This window comes from Microcaecilia unicolor, chromosome 7 (assembly GCF_901765095.1).
Source record: "Microcaecilia unicolor chromosome 7, aMicUni1.1, whole genome shotgun sequence".
Classification (NCBI taxonomy): Eukaryota; Metazoa; Chordata; class Amphibia; order Gymnophiona; family Siphonopidae; genus Microcaecilia; species Microcaecilia unicolor.
In genome coordinates this window covers 117,235,045-117,255,381 of record NC_044037.1, presented here as the reverse complement: position 1 = coordinate 117,255,381, position 20,337 = coordinate 117,235,045, and positions in this window count along the sequence as shown.

Below are 20,337 nucleotides of genomic sequence, written 5' to 3'. Positions count from 1 at the left end.
AAGCTCTATTTCCTGCCATGCTCCAGCCAAGCTAGGTCCTGTCAATCTCCAACTCCAATTATGTGAATAATTTGTTTTAATACTATATGTATTACATCAGGGGCGTAGCCATGGGCGGGCCCAGGTGGGCCTGAGCCCACCCAATTTGGGGTCAGGCCCGCCCAGCACCAGTGTTCCTTCCTGCACAGCGATTCCGGTCGCAGGCTTGGCTTCGGCTCCCAGCAATTCCCACATGCTTCCTGCTGGCTGCCGCTCAACCATCTCCTTTGCAGCTACTAAGCACTAACCCGGAAGCCTCTCCTCTGCAGAGGAGAGGCTTCTGGGTTAGCGCTTAGTAGCTGCAAGGAGATGGTTGAGCAGCAGCCGGCAGGCAGCATATGGGAATCGCTGTGAGCTGAGCCTGCGACCGGAATCGCTGCTGGGCGGGCCTGCAAGGAGTGTGACGGAAGATGGGGTGAAAGTTGCTGCACGGGGGAAGGGATGATGGGGAAAATGTTGCATGGGGGAGGGAAGATGGGGACAGCAGCTGTACAGGGGGGAGGGAAGATGGAAGGAAAGATGCTGCACAGGGAGGAGGGAAGATGGAAAGATGAGGCATGGTGGGTGGGGGAGATGCTGCACGGGGAAGAAGGGAGAGATGCAGCAAAGGGGTGAGGAAGGGAGAAGTCTTGGCTGCATATGAGGTGGAGGGGAGGGAGACATGCTGTATAGAGAGGGGATAGGTGGTGATAGGGGGAGATATTTTGAACATAGGGGTGGAGAGGAGGGAGAAATGGTTGGCATAGGGGTGGAGGGAAGGGAGAAATGTTAGAAATGATGGTAGAGGGGAGGAAGGGAGAGATGCTGCATGGGAAGGGGAGAGAGATGTTGGACCAGAACACAAGGGAGAGGGAGAGAGAAATGTTGGACATGATGGTAGAGGGGAGGAAGGTAGAGATGCTGTATGGAAGGGTAGAGAGATGTTGGACCCAGAACACAAAGGAGAGGGAGAGAGAGATGGTGGACAGTGGGAATGAGAGGGGGAGATAGACATGGGGGTGGATGAGAGGGAGGGAGAGGTACACAGTAGGTGGTGAGGGGGGAAATGCTGGGCCATGGGGGAGAGGACAGGAATGAAGAGAGAAGGGGCAGGAAAATATTAGGCTACTAGGTTGGGATGGGGAGGGGATCAGATGCTGGTTAGAAGGGTGGAGGGAGGAAGACGATGGGAATGGTGGAACCCTGTGGGGAGAGGCCAAGAGGGGGAGGAGGGTGGCAAGGAAATGAATGAGAGATAGTGATTACAGAGGGTAGAAATATGGTAATGGGAAGTAGATTAAAGATAAAAGAGAAAGTAGAGATGGGGAGGAGTAAGATGGGGAATGGGTGAAAGAAGAAGATGGAAATTTGATAGGTAGTTGAAAAGTAAAGAGGAGACAAAGAAGGGTGAGAGGCAGAAAAGAGCTTCAAAGGAATGATCAATATGTCAGAGGCAGGAATAGTGAGGGAACAGACAGGAGAGAGGAGAAAAGACAAATGGACTGCAGCCGCTTGAAGAAGAATTAGCAGACGACAGAGAGGAAAGCAGAAAAGAGAAATTGGAACCAGCAAGATGGAAAAATAAAATGTCCAGACATCAAAGGTAGAAACAAAGCATTTTATTTTGAATGTTTTAAATGGAATATGTTAGCTTTTGGAAATGTGCATAGCAAATGTGTTCTGTAGAAAAGGAAATGCATTTCTGTTTTATGTCTCCAGTGTTGCAGTAATGCTATGTTTAACTTCTTGGGGTTCCTTTTCAATTTTTGTCTAAATATTTTATTTCTAATTTGTGATCCCTTGTTCTGTATTTGGTGAGGGTCTGTTGGTGTGATAGTAATGGCAGGTGGGAAATTGGAGGGGAGGCAAAGAGGAGAGGGAATCGGGGAGGGGAGCCCTCCTTTATTTTCTGACCTGGGCCCAAGCAGGTCTAACACCAGTCCTAACCCTTGCTGTATAGCTGGTGAGGATTCCCAGACATCCCCAGCTAAGGACCTCCTCCAAAGGCAGCCAGAACTCCCTTCTACCAAGCTCTGGCAACAGCATCCTTGAGCCATCGACAGCTAAGCATGTGTGGGATGCTGGCATCAGTGGCTTAGGTTCATTGCTGCTGCCTGCCAAGCTTGGTAAAAGAGTTCTGGCCACCTTCTGAGAAAGTCTTCAGCTGACTGAGCTTGAGGATCCTCATTAGCTAAAGTATTTATATTTTGAGGTGGAGGTAGGGCGGAGCAGAGAAAATTTTGTGCCCACCCACTTTGGGCTCAGGCCCACCCAAAACTGGCTGTCTGGCTATGCCACTGTATGCATGCATATACCACATAAAAATAAAAAACACCTGAAGACTCAGGAACTCATTCATTCAACCCTTCCACTTCACCGCTCAGCCATACATTAACAATATGCAATATACAATGTAGAAACGTCATAGCTCTATCTAATATCTCGCAAACACATTGTAAGCTTTTTCCAAAAATTAATTTGCATATGTCCAATGCTGTCCGGTAATTGAAAGTCCAGAATAGTAACATAGTAGATGACGGCAGAAAAAGACCTGCACGGTCCATCCAGTCTGCCCAAGATAAACTCATGTGTATACCTTACCTTGATTTGTACCTGTCTTTCTCAGGGCACAGACCGTATAAGTCTGCCCAGCAGTTTTTCCTGCCTCCCAACCACCTGTCCCGCCTTCCATCACCGGCTCTGGCACAGACCGTATAAAAGTCTGCCCTCCCCTATCCTCGCCTCCCAACCACCAACCCCTCTTCCCCCCACCTGCTCTGCCACCCAATTGTAGCTAAGCTTCTGAGGATCCATTCCTTCTGCATAGGATTCCTTTATGCACATCCCACGCATGTTTGAATTCCGTTACTGTTTTCATCGCCACCACCTCCCACGGGAGGGCATTCCAAGCATCCACCACCCTCTCCGTGAAAAAATACTTCCTGACATCTTTTCTGAGTCTGCCCCCCTTCAATCTCATTTCATGTCCTCTCGTTCTACCGCCTTCCAATCTCCGGAAAAGATTCGTTTGCGGATTAATACCTTTCAAATATTTGAACGTCTGTATCATATCACCCCTGTTCCTCCTTTCCTCCAGGGTATACACGTTCAGGTTAGCAAGTCTCTCTTCATACGTTTTGGAACGCAAATCCCATACCATCCTCGAAGCTTTTCTTTGCACCGCTTCCATTTTTTTGACATCCTTCGCAAGGTACGGCCTCCAAAACTGAACACAGTACTCCAGGTGGGGCCTCACCAACGTCTTATACAGGGGCATTAAAACCTCCCTTCTTCTGCTGGTCACACCTCTCCCTATACAGCCTAGCAATCTTCTCGCTATGGCCACCGCCTTGTCACACTGTTTCGTCGCCTTCAGGTCCTCGGATACTATCACCCCAAGATCCCTCTCCCCGTCCGTGCCAATCAGACTCTCCCCGCCTAACACATACGTCTCCCTTGGATTTCTACTCCCTAAGTGCATCACTTTGCATTTCTTCGCATTGAATTTTAATTGCCAAACATTAGACCATTCTTCTAGCTTCTTCAGATCTTTTTTCATGTTTTCCACTCCCTCCGGGGTGTCCACTCTGTTGCAAATCTTGGTGTCATCCGCAAAAAGGCAAACTTTACCTCGTAACCCTTCGGCAATGTCACTCACAAATATATTGAACAGAATCGGCCCCAGCACCGATCCCTGAGGCACTCCACTACTCACCTTTCCCTCCTCCGAGCAAACTCCATTCACCACCAGCCTCTGGCGTCTGCCCGTCAACCAGTTCCTAATCCAGTTCACCACTTCGGGTCCTATCTTCAGCCCATCTAGTTTATTCAAGAGCCTCCTGTGGGGAACCGTGTCGAAAGCTTTGCTGAAATCTAAATAGATTACGTCCATAGCACGTCCTTGATTTAATTCTCCCGTCACCCAGTCAAAGAATTCAATGAGATTCGTTTGGCACGATTTCCCTTTGGTGAAACCATGTTGTCTCGGATCTTGCAACTTATTTGCTTCCAGGAAATTCACTATCCTTTCCTTCAGCATCGCTTCCATTACTTTTCCAATAACTGAAGTGAGGCTTACCGGCCTGTAGTTTCCAGCCTCTTCCCTATCACCACTTTTGTGAAGAGGGACCACCTCCGCCGTTCTCCAGTCCCTCGGAACCTCTCCCGTCTCCAAGGATTTATTAAACAAATCTTTAAGAGGACCCGCCAGAACCTCTCTGAGCTCCCTCAATATCCTGGGGTGGATCCCGTCCGGTCCCATGGCTTTGTCCACCTTTAGCTTTCCAAGTTGTTGATAAACACTCTCTTCTGTGAACGGTGCTCTATCCGCTCCATTCTCAGGTGTACTTTTGCCAGTCCCTAGCGGTCCTTCTCCAGGATTTTCTTCAGTGAAAACAGAGCAAAAGTATCTATTTAGCAAATTGGCTTTTTCTTCATCATTTTCTACATAGCGTTTTGTTGTATCTTTTAGTCTCACAATTCCGTTTTTAGTCTTTCTCCTTTCACTAATATACCTGAAGAAGTTTTTGTCTCCCCTTCTTACATTTCTAGCCATTTGTTCTTCCGCTTGCGCCTTCGCCAGACGTACCTCTCTCTTGGCTTCTTTCAGTTTCATCCGGTATTCCTCCCCGTGTTCCTGTTCTTGAATATCTCTGCTTAAAAAAAATCTCCGATATGGTGTGATCTCCATAAAGAACATCTGTCCGATACTAATACCAGCAAACGGGGACTGCATATGCTAAATGTTTGGTGAAGGCATAAGGAAGCCCTCTTAAAACCGTGTTGATCCATTGAGCCATCAGTGGAGGATATTGAATTGATTACAGGGTGTATCGGGGTTTGGAACCTGCAGTCCCCGTTTGCTGGTACTAGTATCGCTCAGATGTACTTTATGGAGATCACACCATATCAGGGATTTTTTTCTTTAAGCAGAGATATTCATCCTGGACATATGCAAATTAATTTTTGGAAAAAGCTTACAATGTGTTTGAGAGATATTAGATAGAGCTATGACGTTTATACATTGTATATTGCATATTGTTAATGTATGGCTGAGCGGTGAAGTGGAAGGGTTGAATGAGTGAGTTCCTGAGTCTTCAGGTGTTTTTTTATTTTTATGTGGTATATGCATGCATGTAATACATATAGTATTAAAACAAATTATTCACATAATTAGAGAGTATGTTTGGTTTATAGTATATGGGGTGTGTACTCCAACCTTTTCCCTTAGTGTGGTGCTTAATCTCCAACTCCAGCCAAGCCAGATCCTGCCAAGCTCCAACCAAGCCAGCTGCTGCAAAGCTCCAGCCAAGCCAGTTCCTGTCAAGCTCTGATTCCTGCCAAGCTCCAGCCAAGCTAGGTACTGTCAATCTCCAGCTCCAGCCAAGCCAGCTCCTGCCAAGCTCTGTTTCCTGCCAAGCTCCAACCAAGCTCTGTTTCCCGCCAAGCTCCAACCAAGCCAGGTTCTCTCAAGCTCTGTTTCTTGCCATGCTCCAGCCAAACTAGGTCCTGCCAATCTCCAGCTCCAACCAAGCCAGCTCTCCAGCCAAGTGAGGTCCTGCCAATCTCCAGTTCCGGCAAAGCTCCAGCCAAGCCAGGTCCTGTCAAGCTCTGTTTCCTGCTAAGTTCCAGCCAAGCTAGGTCCTGTCATTCCTTGTCATCAACAGCAGATGAATCCATTAACTGATGGGTTGTATCTGCCTACCAGCAGGTGGAGATAGAGAACACTGAAAGCACATGGTGTTCCAGGACGCCCAACCTCGTCTGCCTTCAGTATATCTCTATCTCCCAGCAGGTGTGGACGTCGCTTCTCAGCTCCTGGATTTCTGCCTGGGGTGGCTCCTGTGCTTTGCCAGTAGAGCAGAGGGTGTTGTGGCTGGTGGTGCCCACTTTTTTTTTTATTTTCAACATCTTTATTGATGACATCATAGAGAAAAAAAAATTGCATACTTTTGATTGGAATACAGTAACCTCCACACAACGTGTGTCAAGTATACTCCAAGACATTCCAACATCCATCTTTTAACTTTTATACCCCCCCCCTCCCCAACATTATAGGTCAATCTTTACAAGTAATGGTGACATGACATAAAGTCCATACAGTATAAAATATCCAATAAAATCTGGTTCTCCAACAGTTGTCACATACAGCATAATCACCCACCACAGGAATTTCCTCTCTACAAACCCTCCCACCTCCCCCCCCCCCGTCCCCTATCCCTACCCCTACTGACCATACAAACATGTCCCCCCAAACCCCCCTCCCACCCCCCTCTCCCTCCCCTGCTGCCATGCCATGAAACTTGGCATATCACCCCTTATAGTAGATGACATAGTAGATGACGGCAGAAAAAGACCTGCACGGTCCATCCAGTTTGCCCAACAAGATAACTCATATGTGCTAATTTTGTGTATATCCTACTTTGATTTGTACCTGTGTTCTTCAGGGCACAGACCGTATAAGTCTGCCCAGCACTATCCCCGCCTCCCAACCACCAGCCCCGCCTCCCAACCACTCCTTATGAATTAAGTATTCTGCTCCGTGCCACCACCCCTTATGAATTAAGTATTCTGCTCCGTGCCACCGATGTTAGGGAATCCCAAAACGGGGCTCAGATCTGACAAAACATGGCCCCCCTAGGCGAGGCCAGGTCACTCACAGCTCTACGCTCCAAAGAGCAAAGAAAAATCATCCTAGCTCGCCATTGCGAAAGTAATGGGCCATCCGTTGCAATCCACAAATGTAGAATGACCTTTTTCCCTATCAAAACTGCCTTTTTAAGAAATGGCTTCAACCCTTTTGGAGAGACACGGGACAATTGAAACCTATCAAATAAGAACGACGGTCTGCAGTACCAGGTAATCCCCCACAGACCCGACACCTGACTACTAATCTGTCTCCAGAAATCTAAAACTCCTGGGCATTTCCAAAACACGTGCCCCAGGTCTGCCGGGGAATAGCCACATTTCAGACATATATTATCTCTGCCCATGCACGCCCTCCAGGCCCTATGTGGGGAAATAAACATACGTGCTAAAAACTTATAAGATGTTTCCCGCAACGCCACACTCTTGGAGACTCTTGGAATGTCCTGGTGGTGCCCACTTTAAAGGCATACTTGGTTTTCCATGTCCCTGCCTTACCCCATTCCCCCTCCTCCCGGAGTTCCTCTGCTGCCTGCCTCTAGCTTTCCTCACAGTAAAAAAAAAAAAAAAAAAAAACCATAGAGAGGCTTTCTCCTGAGCTCCTGGTTCGGTGCAGCTTGACCGCAGCTCGTTTGACTCGGTCTCCTGAGGTGAGAGTGGTGCCCAGCTCCTCCGGGGAGGTTCCCGCTGACAGCGCACTGTGCGGGGTGTTTTGGCGTGAAGGCACCATTTTGTTTTCTGTATTTGATGGCTGCTGAAGGGGTTAAGCGCTGCTCCCACTGTGGGAAACGCAGATTAGCAGCGGGGCTTTGCAGCACATGCTGCCTAGATGCTAATGGTGGCATGAACAGGATGGGCGGCGATTCTTCCCACCCGCCGGAGTTGGCAGCAGCCACCATCTTGGAGGCACCGCGTGACTCGACCCTCGCGGTTACGGAGGGGTCTGAGTGCAGGGGGACGCCTCGTCTCGAGGTTTCTAGAGGAACTTTTGCCTCCGCTTCCCCCAATGTGGGGGCGGATGTACAGGGTGAGTTTTTCTCCCCTGAATTTGTGCTGCTGATGCATAAGGCTTTTATGTAAAAAAAAAAAAAAAAAAGCACTGCCTGAGGCTCCTGACAATTCCTGTCGATCTGAGTTGCCTCTGGATCTTTATAGCCCAGCGTCTGAAGGAGACTTTATTTCTTCCCCGAGCTTTTGGCTGACGCTAAGTGTAGACGAGTGAATACCTTGTCTGAGGGGAACTCTTCACTCTGTTCTCCCCCGTGGTCTAGTTTTGGGGAGTCTGAGGGGTCTGGCAGGCCCTCACGGACTGATGATCCAGATGAGGGTGGCTGCTTGCCACAGGAGTTGGATGACCCTAAAGCGGTTCGGATTTTCCACCGCAACGAGCTGCCAGCTCTCATTTCTGATGTCTTACAGGCCCTTTGTATTGAAGATCCTGATGAGGGCACTGCCTCTTCTATTAATCCTAGGATGGTTAGCACTAAGAAGCCTTCTCGGGCTTTTCCCGTACAAGCTTCCATCCAAGAGCTTATTGAAATAAGCTCTTGGATGGTCTGACCCTGAGGATCCCTTGAAGGTGGCCAGGGCAATGTGTCACCTTTACCCCCTGAGGGAAAGTCAGTTGACCCTCTTTGGGATGCCTAAAGTGGATGCTTTAGTTACGGCTGTGAATAAAAAGACTACTCTCCCAGTGGAGGGAGGGGTCACTTTGAAAGATATGCAGGACCGGTGGCTGGAATCTGCGCTGAAGAGGTCCTTTGATATCTCGGGCCTTTCCTTACAGGTGGCTATTTGCAGTTCCTATGCAGCCCGGGCCTACCTTTCCTGGTTGCAGCAGGCGGTTGAGCAGCCCGCCGATGGAGTGGGTTCCCTCGCTGAGGTCGGCCCACATATGGAGTCTGCCCTGTCTTTTTTGGCTGATGTCCTTTATGATCTGGTCAGAGCTTCGGCTAAGCAGATGTCTGTGGCGGTTGCTGCCCGCCGCCTTCTTTGGTTCCGGCATTGGGCGGCTGACATGTCCTCTTAATAAAGGCTGGTGAGGTTACCCTTTCGGGGCCTTCTTTTATTTGGGGAGGATTTGGAGAAGATTGTTAAGGACCTAGGGGACTCTAAGTCCCAACGGTTGCCTGAGGACTTCTTCCAAAAGTCCTTCTTTTCCCTCCTCTTCCAGGCCACGTTTTCACGAAGCTCACAGGTATCGCCCAGGGCGCTCTGCGGGGTTTGGTCAACGTACCCATTTCCAGCAGAGAAACTCCTTTCGTTCGGACAAACCCGCGTCGTCGTCCGGGCAGCATCCAAGAATTCAGGGGTGTCCTCCACAATGATGGGATGCCAGTCCACTCGTCGGTTCCCGCAGTAGGGGGTCGTCTCTCCCTCTTTTTCGAGGAGTGGACCAAGATTACTTCAGATCAGTGGGTCCTAGACCTGATCAGAGAAGGTTACCGGCTAGAATTTTCCATCCCAGTAGGAGACGAGTTTTTGGAGTCCCGATGCGGCAATGCCGTCAAACGGGCAGTAGTATACGAGACCTTGCAGGTGTTGCTGAAGCTCGGAGCAGTGGTTCCGGTTCCTCCCGCCGAGCGCGGCTGCGGTTGCTACTCCATCTATTTTGTGGTGCCTCGAAAAGGCGGGTCGTTCAGACCTATCCTTAACTTACGCAGAGTCAACGAGGCCTTAGGAGTGCCACAATTCCGCATGGAAACCCTTCGCTCCGTCATTGCGGCGGTACAGCCAGGAGAGTTTCTCACGTCTCTGGACCTCAAGGAAGCATTCTTACATATGCCCATCTGGCCGCCGCATCAGCTGTTTCTCCGGTTTGCAGTATTGAGCCAACATTTCCAGTTTTGCGCCTTGCCTTTCGGCCTGGCAACTGCCCCTCGGACTTTTTCCAAGGTCATGGTGGTAGTAGCTGCCTTTCTCAGGCGAGAGGGTATCAGAATTCACCCTTATCTCGACGACTGGCTCATCAGAGCGGATTTGGCAGACGAAAGTCGACTTGCCACAGCCAGAGTTGTTACAGTTCTTCAGACTCTGGGCTAGGTAGTCAATATGCCCTAAAGTCACCTGACCCCCTCTCAGTCTCTCGAGTATTTGGGGGTCCGGTTCAACATGGCTTCGGGGTTCGTATTTCTTCCCGACAGCAGGCGGCTCAAGCTTCAGAATCAGGTCCGCCTGCTCCTGCGGATGCCTCGCCCTCGAGCTTGGGACTTTGTTCAGCTCTTGGGATCGATGACGGCCACCATAGAGGTGGTTTCCTGGGTGAGAGCTCACATGAGACTGCTGCAGCTTGCTCTGCTTCAGCAATGGTCTCCGATTTCCCAGGAATACCAATGCAGACTAAGGTGGCTTCCTGCGGCCCAGCACAGTATGGATTGGTGGCTTTCTGACAGCAGGCTATGGCAGGGGATGCCACTGGCTCTTCCTTTTTGGTGTATGGTGATAACGGATGCCAGCCTTTCGGGCTGGGGAGCTCATTGCCAGGGACGCTATGTTCAGGGTCTGTGGTCCACCGCGGAAGCGGGATGGTCCATCAATCGCTTGGAACTGAGAGCGATATTTCAGGCTCTTCTGGCCTTCCACAGGACGCTGAAGGGTCTTCTTGTCCGAGTTCTGACGGACAACACGACAGCAGTGGCCTACATCAATCGCCAGGGTGGCACTCAGTGCGGGGCCCTGGCTGCGGAAGTGTCTCAGATCTGCGACTGGGACAAGCACCACCTAGAGTTGCTGTCCGCGGCTCACATAGCCGGTCAGAGCAACGTGCAAGCCGATTTCCTCAGTGTCAAGCGTAAACGCCAAAGTCCCTCGCTTTTTCAGCAGAAGGAGAGATCCTTGCTCGGCGGGGTTGGATGCTCTGGCTCAACCTTGGCCCTCGGGCCTCCTGTATGTGTTCCCTCCTTGGCCCTTGATAGGGCGAGTTCTACTTTGGATTCGTCTGCACCGAGGATTGGTGATTCTCATCGCGTGACTCTGGTGACAGTCTCGCTCTTGCTGGACTTTTTGCAGGAAGGGCTACAAAAGGGCCTGGCCTACAATTCCCTTCGAGTTCAAGTGGCAGCGTTGGCCTGCTTCCGGGGGAAAGTCTCCGAATTTTCCCTTGCTGCTCATCCAGATATTCTCCATTTTCTCAGATGGGTGCTTCGTTTCCGTCGTCCTTTGCGGTCACCTTGTCCGGCTTGGAACCTGGGGCTCGTGTTGAAGGCACTCCAGCGATCTCCATTTCAGCCTCTTAAACGGGCTTTTCTGAGAAGGATGTGACTCTCAAGACAGTTTTTTTAGTGACAATGATGTCGGCTAGAAGAGTGTCTGAGCTTCAGGCTCTTTCCTGTCGGGATCCTTTTCTGCAGTTCTCGGAATCTGGGGTTACTGTTCGTACGGTGCCTTCTTTTCTGCCTAAGGTGGTTCAGCTTTTCACCTCAACCAGCCCATCTTTCTTTCTTCCTTCCTTCTCTAAGGAGGAGTTTCCGGACTCCTTTGGGCAATTGCGCCTTTTGGATGTCCGCAGGGCTCTGTGGCAGTATCTGCAGATGTCAAATGAGTTCAGGAATTCTGATCATTTATTTGTTCTGTTGGCAGGTCCCCAATGGGGGTTTCCGGCGTCTAAGGCCACTATAGCCTGATGGCTTAAGGAACTAATTTTTTCGGCTTATCTGCTTTCAGTGCGGTCACCGCCTGAAGCGTGTAAAGCGCAATCTATGAGGGCAATGTCCTCTTCATGGGTTGAAATGGGTGTTTTTTCTCTTCAGGAGATCTGTCGTGTCTCTGGCGGATGCTGGTGGATGCGCCTCTTCCTTTGCCTCGGGTTCCGAACCTGTTAGTTCAGGGTCCAGTGACTATGGAAGATCCTTGCCGCTTTGGTCTTATGGCCTGGCTCTTGAGAGGGCGAAATTGAGGGACAAGGGCTATTCTAATAAGGTTATTGCCACGCTCTTGCAGGCTTGCATGCGATCTACCTCTGCGACTTATGCGTGGATCTGGCGCACTTTTGAGGTGTGGTGTACGCCAAAGTCTACCTGGGCTTCTCAGCTCTCTTTCATGCAGCATTACAAGCTGGATATGGCAGCGCGGCAGGATGCACATTTTGGAGCGCAAGTGCTTGCTCGCAGAGTTGCCTGTTTCCACCATACTTAGGGAGTGCTTTGGTACATCCCATCAGTTTTAATGGATTCATCTGCTGTGGATAACAAGGAAGGGAAAATTAGGTTCTTACCTTGATAATTTTCTTTCCTTTAGTCACAGCAGATGAATCCATGATCCCTCTCTGACTGACTTTAGTTTTTGTACAGATGTTGCATACAGACATTGTGCCTCATCAGGATTACTTGAAGACAAGCTATCAGAGTTTCTACATGCTGCTTTTATTGCAGGAGGTTGATAATGTCCCTCCTTTGTTTGGTTATTGCCCCGGTTCTGGGGCGTTTGTTCTCTGTGAGGAAAGTTTATGTTATATTGCCTTTTTTATTCACTCTGCTTTGGAAATTTCATATACTAAAGGCAGAGGGGGTTGGGTGTCCTGGAACACCATGTGCTTTCAGTATTCTACATCTCCAACTGCTGGTAGGTGGATACAACCCATCAGTTAATGGATTCATCTACTGTGACTAAAGGAAAGAAAATTATCAAGGTAAGAACCTAATTTTCCCTTCTCCAGCTCCAGCCACGCCAGCTCCAACCAAGCTCTGTCTCCTGCCAAGCTCCAGCCATGCTAGGTCCTGTCAATCTCCAGCTTCAGCCAAGCTAGCTCCTGCCAAGCTCTGTTTCCTGCCAAGATCCAACCAAGACAGCTCCTGCCAAGATCCAGCCAAGCCAGGTCCTGTCAAGCTCTGTTTCCTACCAAGTTCTAGCCAAGCTACGTCCTGCTCATCTCCAGCTCCAACCAAGCCAACGCCTGCCAATCTCCAGTGAAGCAAGCTCCTGCCAATCTCCAGTTCCTGCCAAGCTCCTGCTAATCTGCAGTTCCTGCCAAGCTCCAATTCCTGCCAAGCTCCAGCCATGCCAGGTCCTGAGAAGCTCTGTTTACTGCCAAGCTCCAGCCAAGCTAGGTCCTGTGAATCTCCAGGTCCACCCAAGCCAGCTCCCGCCAAGCTCCAACTAACCAGCTCCTGTCAAGCTCTAGTTCCTGCCAAGCTACAGCCAAGCTAGGTCCTGTCAATCTCCAGATCCAGCCAAGCCAGTTCCTGCCAAGCACCGTTTCCTGCCAAACTCCAACCAAGCCAGCTCCTACCAGGTTCCAGTTCTTGCCAAGCTCCAGCCAACCCAGGTCCTGTCAAGCTCTGTTTCCTGCCAAGCTCCAGCCAAGTCAGCTCCTGCCAAGCTCTAGCCAAGCTAGGTCCTGCCAATCTCCAGCTCCAACCAAGCGAGCTCCTGCCAAGCTCCAGCCAAGTCAGGTCCTGTCAAGCTCTGTTTCCTGCCAAGCTAGATCCTGTCAATCTCCAGCTCCATCCAAGCTAGCTTCTGCCAAGCTCCAACCAAGCTAGGTACTGTCAATCTCCAGCTACAGCTAAGCCAGCTCCTGCCAAGCTTTGTTTCCTGCCAAGCTCCAACCAAGCCAGCTCTTGCCAAGCTTCAGCCAAGCCAGGTCCTCTCAAGCTCTGTTTCTTGCTAAGCTCCAGCCAAGCTAGGTCTTGCCAATCTCCAGCTCCAAACAAGCCAGTTTCTGCCAAGCTCCAGTTCGTGCCAATCTCCAGCCAAGCCAGGTCCTTCCAATCTCCAGCCAAGCCAGCTCCTGCCAATCTCCAGTTCCTCCAAAGTTCCAGCCATGTCAGCTCCTGCTAATCTCCAGTTCCTGACAAGCTGCAGCCAAGCCAGCTACGGCCAAGCTCCAGTTCCTGACAAACTCCAGCCATGCCAGGTTTTGAGAAGCCCTGTTTCCTGCTTAGCTCCAGCCAAGCTAGGTCCTATCAGTTTCCAGCTCCAGCTAAGCCAGCTCCTGCCAAGCTCCAACCAAGCCAGCTGCTGCTAAGCTCCAGTTCCTGCCAAACTCCAGCCAAGCCAGGTCCTGTCAAGCTCTGTATCCTAGTACATTCACATATAGTACTCCCAGTTTTAAATAGTACTTTATTTTAATTATTACAAATATGAGCACACAAATTTCTTGAAAACTAGAACAGTTTCTGCGGAACTGTCTTCTCTCCACCAAGCGTACACATTCACTCAGATAGCACCCTCACACGTAATCAAGTCAAAATGATTATCATACAGGAGTCGTGATGGTCTTTATACACAAAATGCCATTAAGTATTGTCTCTTGGCTCACACGGTTGATGATAATTTTTTCAAATGTCCCATATCCACTTTCAGAGTGTATCAATCAGCTTTTATCAAGCTTTGGTTTGCAATCAAAATTTGTAATCAAAGTTAGTGAGTCCTGTCACTCATTATATAGCTGCTTGCTTACGAGGAAGCACCGCACGGCGAAGAGAAGGCTACCGGAGAAGCCGCACAAATCAGCTCAACATCTTGATTTTAGAACATCCAGGCCCTCGATGCGAGACCGCATTTCGTAGTTTCCTTCTTCAGGAGGAACCATTTATCACAGTCTACAATTAATACATAAACCACATACAAACCTAAGCATACTATACTATGTAATACCTAACTTATATATAATGTTAACATCCACTGAATAAATTATTGGCTGCTTAGCATTGAGACTGCTATCCAGGACTGGTGTATGGAGTGCCGCTCCCGTGCGTAATACCGGAGCCTTATTAGACAGGAATTAAATAGCTCAATAGGCCCCACCCCTTAAGGAGATAGCATGACTTCATAACCATTCTACTTCAATGTTAAGGCCCATAGGGGCCACCATATTCCACTCAAAGATATAGTGCTGTTCTATAGCAAATAATTGAACACTTACATCTCCTCCCCTCATGGGAGGAGCTACCTGTACCAACACCACACATTTTAAGTCTGTGACCAGCGGTGCTTCTATTTTTTGGATTCTCAAGTTATTAATATGTTCAGCTAGCCTATTTTTGAGTTTTCTTTTGGTGTGCCCAATGTAATAGAGCGAACATGGGCACATTATGCAATAAGCCACTCTCTCACTATTGTACGTTGTATTGGCCTGCAAGTAAAATCGCTTGTTAGATCCCGGGATGTCAACCCATTTTGTCGCAACTGCATGCTTGCAATAGACACAGCTCCCACAGGTGGAGTGCCGGCCATCCAGCCTGTCAAAAGTAGATCTCTTTAATAATTCACCCACATTTGACTTCCTATGGTACACAACCTTGGGTGCTCGTTGAATACCGGATGCACCGACAGCACATGCCAATATTTATGTACAACTTGTCCTATTTTAGGAGCATAGTGGGAGAACAAGAGCACACGTGCCAAAGGTCTGGCCGCAGACTTTTGTTTGGGAGAAAATAACCAGGGTCTGTATGCATATCGTGCTCTTGTGTATGCCTTCCTAAGGACTCTTATCGGTTTTGAGCCAATTATTGACCTGGGTCATTTGTAATAATTACTTTGAATTTCATAAATAAATTTTAAGTGCAAAAATGTGGGGTCGGTATGGGGGCCACAGTTGCGCCTTCCCTGGCGTGCCTCGACATTACTCAGTTTGAAAAGAAATATGTATATGCCTCTTCCCAATACAATAAGATTGTGTTGTGGAAGAGGTATATTGATGATGTTATAATGTTTTGGCAAGGATCAGAAAACGAATTATTAGCCTTCATAGATACTCTTAATGCTGCTGATTCTCATGTCTGGTTCACTTCTCGCATTGCGAAAAATGAGATTGAATTTTTGGATATAAAAATCATTAAGACTGAGCACAGCAAATTTTTAACTACGATTTTTAGAAAGCCGACCGACAGGAACACCCTGCTACACTATAGTAGTTATCATCATGAAGCATTAAGAAGGGGTGTTCCTGTCAGTCAGTTCTTGAGGTTGCGATGGCTGTGTTCGTCTCTCAGTGAATTTAAGGCACAAGCCATTTGACATGATGGAACGGTTCAGACAACGCGGCTATCCGATAAGAGTCCTTAGGAGGCATTCAAAAGAGCATGATATGTTTACAGACCCTGGTTATTTTCTCCCAAACAAAAATCTACGGCCAGACCTTTGGCACGTGTGCTCCCGTTCTCCCACTATGCTCCTAAAATAGGACAAGTTGTACATAAATATTGGCATGTGCTGTAGGTGCATCCGGTATTCAATGAGCACCCCAAGGTTGCGTACCGTAGGAAGTCAAATGTGGGTGAATTATTAAAGAATTCTACTTTTGACAGGCTGGATGGCCGGCACTCCACCTGTGGGAGCTGTGTCTATTGCAAGCATGCAGTTGAGACAAAATGGGTTGACATCCCGGGATCTAACAAGCGATTTTACTTGCAGGCCAATATAACGTGCAATAGTGAGAGAGTGGCTTATTGCATAATGTGCCCATGTTCGCTCTATTACATTGGGCACACCAAAAGAAAACTCAAAAATAGGCTAGCTGAACATATTAATAACTTGAGAATCCAAAAAATAGAAGCACCGCTGGTCACAGACTTAAAATGTGTGGTGTTGGTACAGGTAGCTCCTCCCATGAGGGGAGGAGATGTAAGTGTTCAATTATTTGCTATAGAACAGCACTATATCTTTGAGTGGAATATGGTGGCCCCTATGGGCCTTAACATTGAAGTAGAATGGCTATGAAGTCATGCTATCTCCTTAAGGGGTGGGGCCTATTGAGCTATTTAATTCCTGTCTAATAAGGCTCCGGTATTACGCACGGGAGCGGCGCTCCATACACCAGTCCTGGATAGCAGTCTCAATGCTAAGCAGCCAATAATTTATTCAGTGGATGTTAACATTATATATAAGTTAGGTATTACATAGTATAGTATGCTTAGGTTTGTATGTGGTTTATGTATTAATTGTAGACTGTGTTAAATGGTTCCTCCTGAAGAAGGAAACTATGAAATGTGGTCTCGCATCGAGGGCCTAGATGTTCTAAAATCAAGATGTTGAGCTGATTTGTGCGGCTTCTCTGGTAGCCTTCTCTTCACTGTACGGTGCTTCCTCGTAAGCAAGCAGTTATATAATGTGTGACAGGACTCACTAACTTTGATTGCAAATTTTGATTGCAAACCAAAGCTTGATAAAAGCTGATTGATACACTCTGAATAGTGGATATGGGACATTTGAAAAAATTATCGTCAACCGTGTGAGCCAAGAGACAATACTTAATGGCATTTTGTGTATAAAGACGATCACGACTCATGTATGATAATCATTTTGACTTGATTACGTGTGAGGGTGCTATTTGAGTGAATGTGTACGCTTAGTGGAGAGAAGAGAGTTCGCAGAAACTGTTCTAGTTTTCAAGAAATTTGTGTGCTCATATTTGTAATAATTAAAATAAAGTATACTAAAAACTGGGAGTACTATATGTGAATGTACTATTGTAGAGTTTGTACTTCGATAATACACTTTTCCCCCCTGAGTTGTTGAAAAGCTCTGTATCCTGCCAAGCTCCAACCAAGCTAGGTACTGTCAATCTCCAGCTACAGCCAAGCCAGCTCCTGCCAAGCTCTGTTTCTTGCCAAGCTCCAGCCAAGCTAGGTCTTGCCAATCTCCAGTTCCTGCCAAGCTCCAGCCAAGCTAGGTTCTATCAATCTCCAGCTCCAGCCAAGGCAGCTCCTGCCAAGCTCCAGTTTCTGCCAAACTCCAGCCAAGCCATTCTGCTGCCAAGCTCCAGCTCCTGCCAAGCTCCAACCAAGCCAGCTCCTGCAAAGCTCCAGTTCCTGTGAAGCTCCAACCAAGCCAGCTCCTGCCAAGCTTCAACCAACCTAGGTCCTGTCAATTTCCAGCTCCAGCCAAGCCAGCTCCTGTCAAGCTCCAGTTCTTGTCAAGATCCTGCCAAGCCAGTTTCTGTTAAGCTCTGTTTCCTGCCAAGCTAGGTCCTGTCAATCTCCAGCTTCAGCCAAGTCAGCTCCTGCCAAGCTCCAACCAAGCCAGTTCCTGCCAAGCTCCAGCCAAGCTAGCTCCTGTAAATCTCCAGCTCTAGCCAAGCCAGCTCCTGCCAAGCTCCAGTTCCTGCCAAGCTCCAGCCAAGCCAGGTCCTGTCAAGCTCTGTTTCCTGCCAAGCTCCAGTCAAGCTAGGTCCTGTCAATCTCCAGCTCCATCCAAGCCAGCTCCTGCCAAGCTCTGTTTCCTGTCAAGCTCCAGCCAAGCCAGCTCCTGCCAAGCCAGGTCCTGTCAAGCTCTGTTTCCTGCCAAGCTAGGTCCTGCCAATCTCCAGCTCCAACCAAGCCAGCTCCTGCCAAGCTCCAGTTCCTGCTAAGCTCCAGCAAAGCCAGGTCCTGAGAAGGTCCAGTTCCTGCCAAGTGCCTGCCAAGCTTCAGGTCTTGGCAAGCTCCAGCTAAGCCAGGTCCTGCCAAGATTCAGGTCCTGCTAAGCTACTTCTACATCTTATATATTAGGGGGGTAATTTTATAAAGAATTGTTCATGATTATATGTTGGTATACATGCATAAAATGTTTCTTATAAAGTTAACCCCTCTTTCCATGTACAACTGCGTGTGGTTACACATAGGCATGTACCTGTATGTGATCCAGATGTGGGTGTGTTCAAGGATTTAGTGTGGGCGGAGTAATGAAATAAACATGTAGGTTATAAAATGCACTCCTAATATAAAGGCTTTTGTACTTTGATCTATTGTCATGGCAAAGAGCACCATACTTGTAGACCCTCTATACATCAGTGGAGAGTACAAAAGATATCGCTCTTGTGAATGGAAAGACATGGAATCAAAGATATTTCTTCCTCAGAGGAACATTGTTTCTAATGCCTTTGGTCTCTATTTTAGGACATGTTATCACCAATAGCATGCAATCAACTGTTGAATCTTTAATATGTAGAAATTAGTATGTTTTGCTTAGATAAGCTGTAACTCAGTAGACCGAAAAGGACAGGGAAGTGGGAGGGGGGGATGGATATTGGGAGATAGACCTTGGTTTGTTTTTTTAAAATGAGTGTTAGCTATTAATGCGTTTTCACTTATGCTTTTGTTGAATAAAAATGAATTGGAACTTAAAATGCACACCTATGCCTGTACTTCAGCCAGACCTGAGCTACTATAAATGTATACAGCTGTATTTTAACCATAATTTCATCTGCTTCTATGAGAAAAATTTTAAGAAGACACATTGAGGGGCATTAAAAAAAAAATGCCTGAATGGAGATGTCCTCCTGCTCATAAAGTTCACAAAAAAAATCTCTCACAACCATTTGCAAACAATAAAAATGTCTAGATTTTCAGTTCGAAAATGGCTGTGAGATGGATGTTTTTGTGCTGAGAATGTACAAAATGAATAGCCATTTTCCAAAATGAAACATCCAATTTTTGAACTGCAATAGACCAGGGAAAGGGGATGGATGTCTGGCATCATTTTGAGAGAAATGGCCATATGGATGTCAAGCAGAACAGAGAGGTAGGCAAGGGACCTGTCTTCAAATCCCATTTGAGGTCTTTTGTTTTTGCAATTGTGAGCCCTCCAGGAACATAAAAATACCTACTGAACATACAGCATTTCAATAGCCTTCAGGTTTGCAGGTGGCTTATTGTCAATAATTTTTATTGATGACTTATGAAAGAAGCCAACACAAGCAGTTAATTAACATTCTAACCATATCACAGAAACTTCACATTACTTTCTCTAAACAGCATCATCAACTCTTATCATTTTATACCCCCCTCCCTCGTTTAACAAGACTTAATATCCAAAAGCAGACATCCGAGCGGGGCGGTCCCGAAGGGCCTGAACTCTGATGGCCCTCCAGGACTCCCCGGTCCGGCACATTATTATCTACCTATTCCCCCCCTCCCCTCCCTGTGACTCTTTACTTAGTTCTGGAAATGAATGTCCGGGGCTCCACGAGCCAGTCATATGTTCAAGAGGGAACTCTTAGCTCTTGGGGGCATAGAGTCTAAAAATGGACCCCATCTCAAGCAGAATTTGTCCAACTCAGTCAGGTTTCCGTCTTTTACCATCATTCTCTCAAATCGCAACAGCTGCACCATCCGCATTCGCCAGTTCTGGAACGAGGAACCTTTTGAGGAAAGCCAATCCACCAGGATAGTCCTTTTTGCAAACATAATGGCTCGTTGCACAGAGTGTGAGCCCTTTTGGCCGAGGAGCTCGCAAGCTGGGCTTCCCGAACAGCAGCAGCGGAGAATAAGACCACCTAGTCTTCCACATGACTGAGACCTGTTGTAGTAAAGTCATCCAAAAACTCTTCACCTTAGGGCAAGTCCAGTACGTGACCCAGGGTCGCTCCCTCAGCATGGCACTTGGGGCATGCCCCATCAGGGGAGACCCCCACGTGAAACGCCCGTCGAAGCGGCATATGCATCCGAAACACAAAACGGTACTGTAGTTCCCAATGGTCAGTTAAAGGTGACACTCTATATAAGGCCAACATGTGCTCTTTAATCAGGCCTGATGAAATGTCTACCATCAAGTCTCTACTCCAGGCCTCAGCAAATTTACCAAAATCTGGTTCCACAACTGTGTCTTTAATATGTTGGAGGTGAAACCTCAATGGGACTTTTTGTTATGATCCCAGCGAGTAGGCCAATGGCAATTCCTCCTGTACATCTTCAGCCAAGGCCTCCCAAGACAGGCTCTCCGTATAGTGCAATAATTGCCAATAATGCAAAT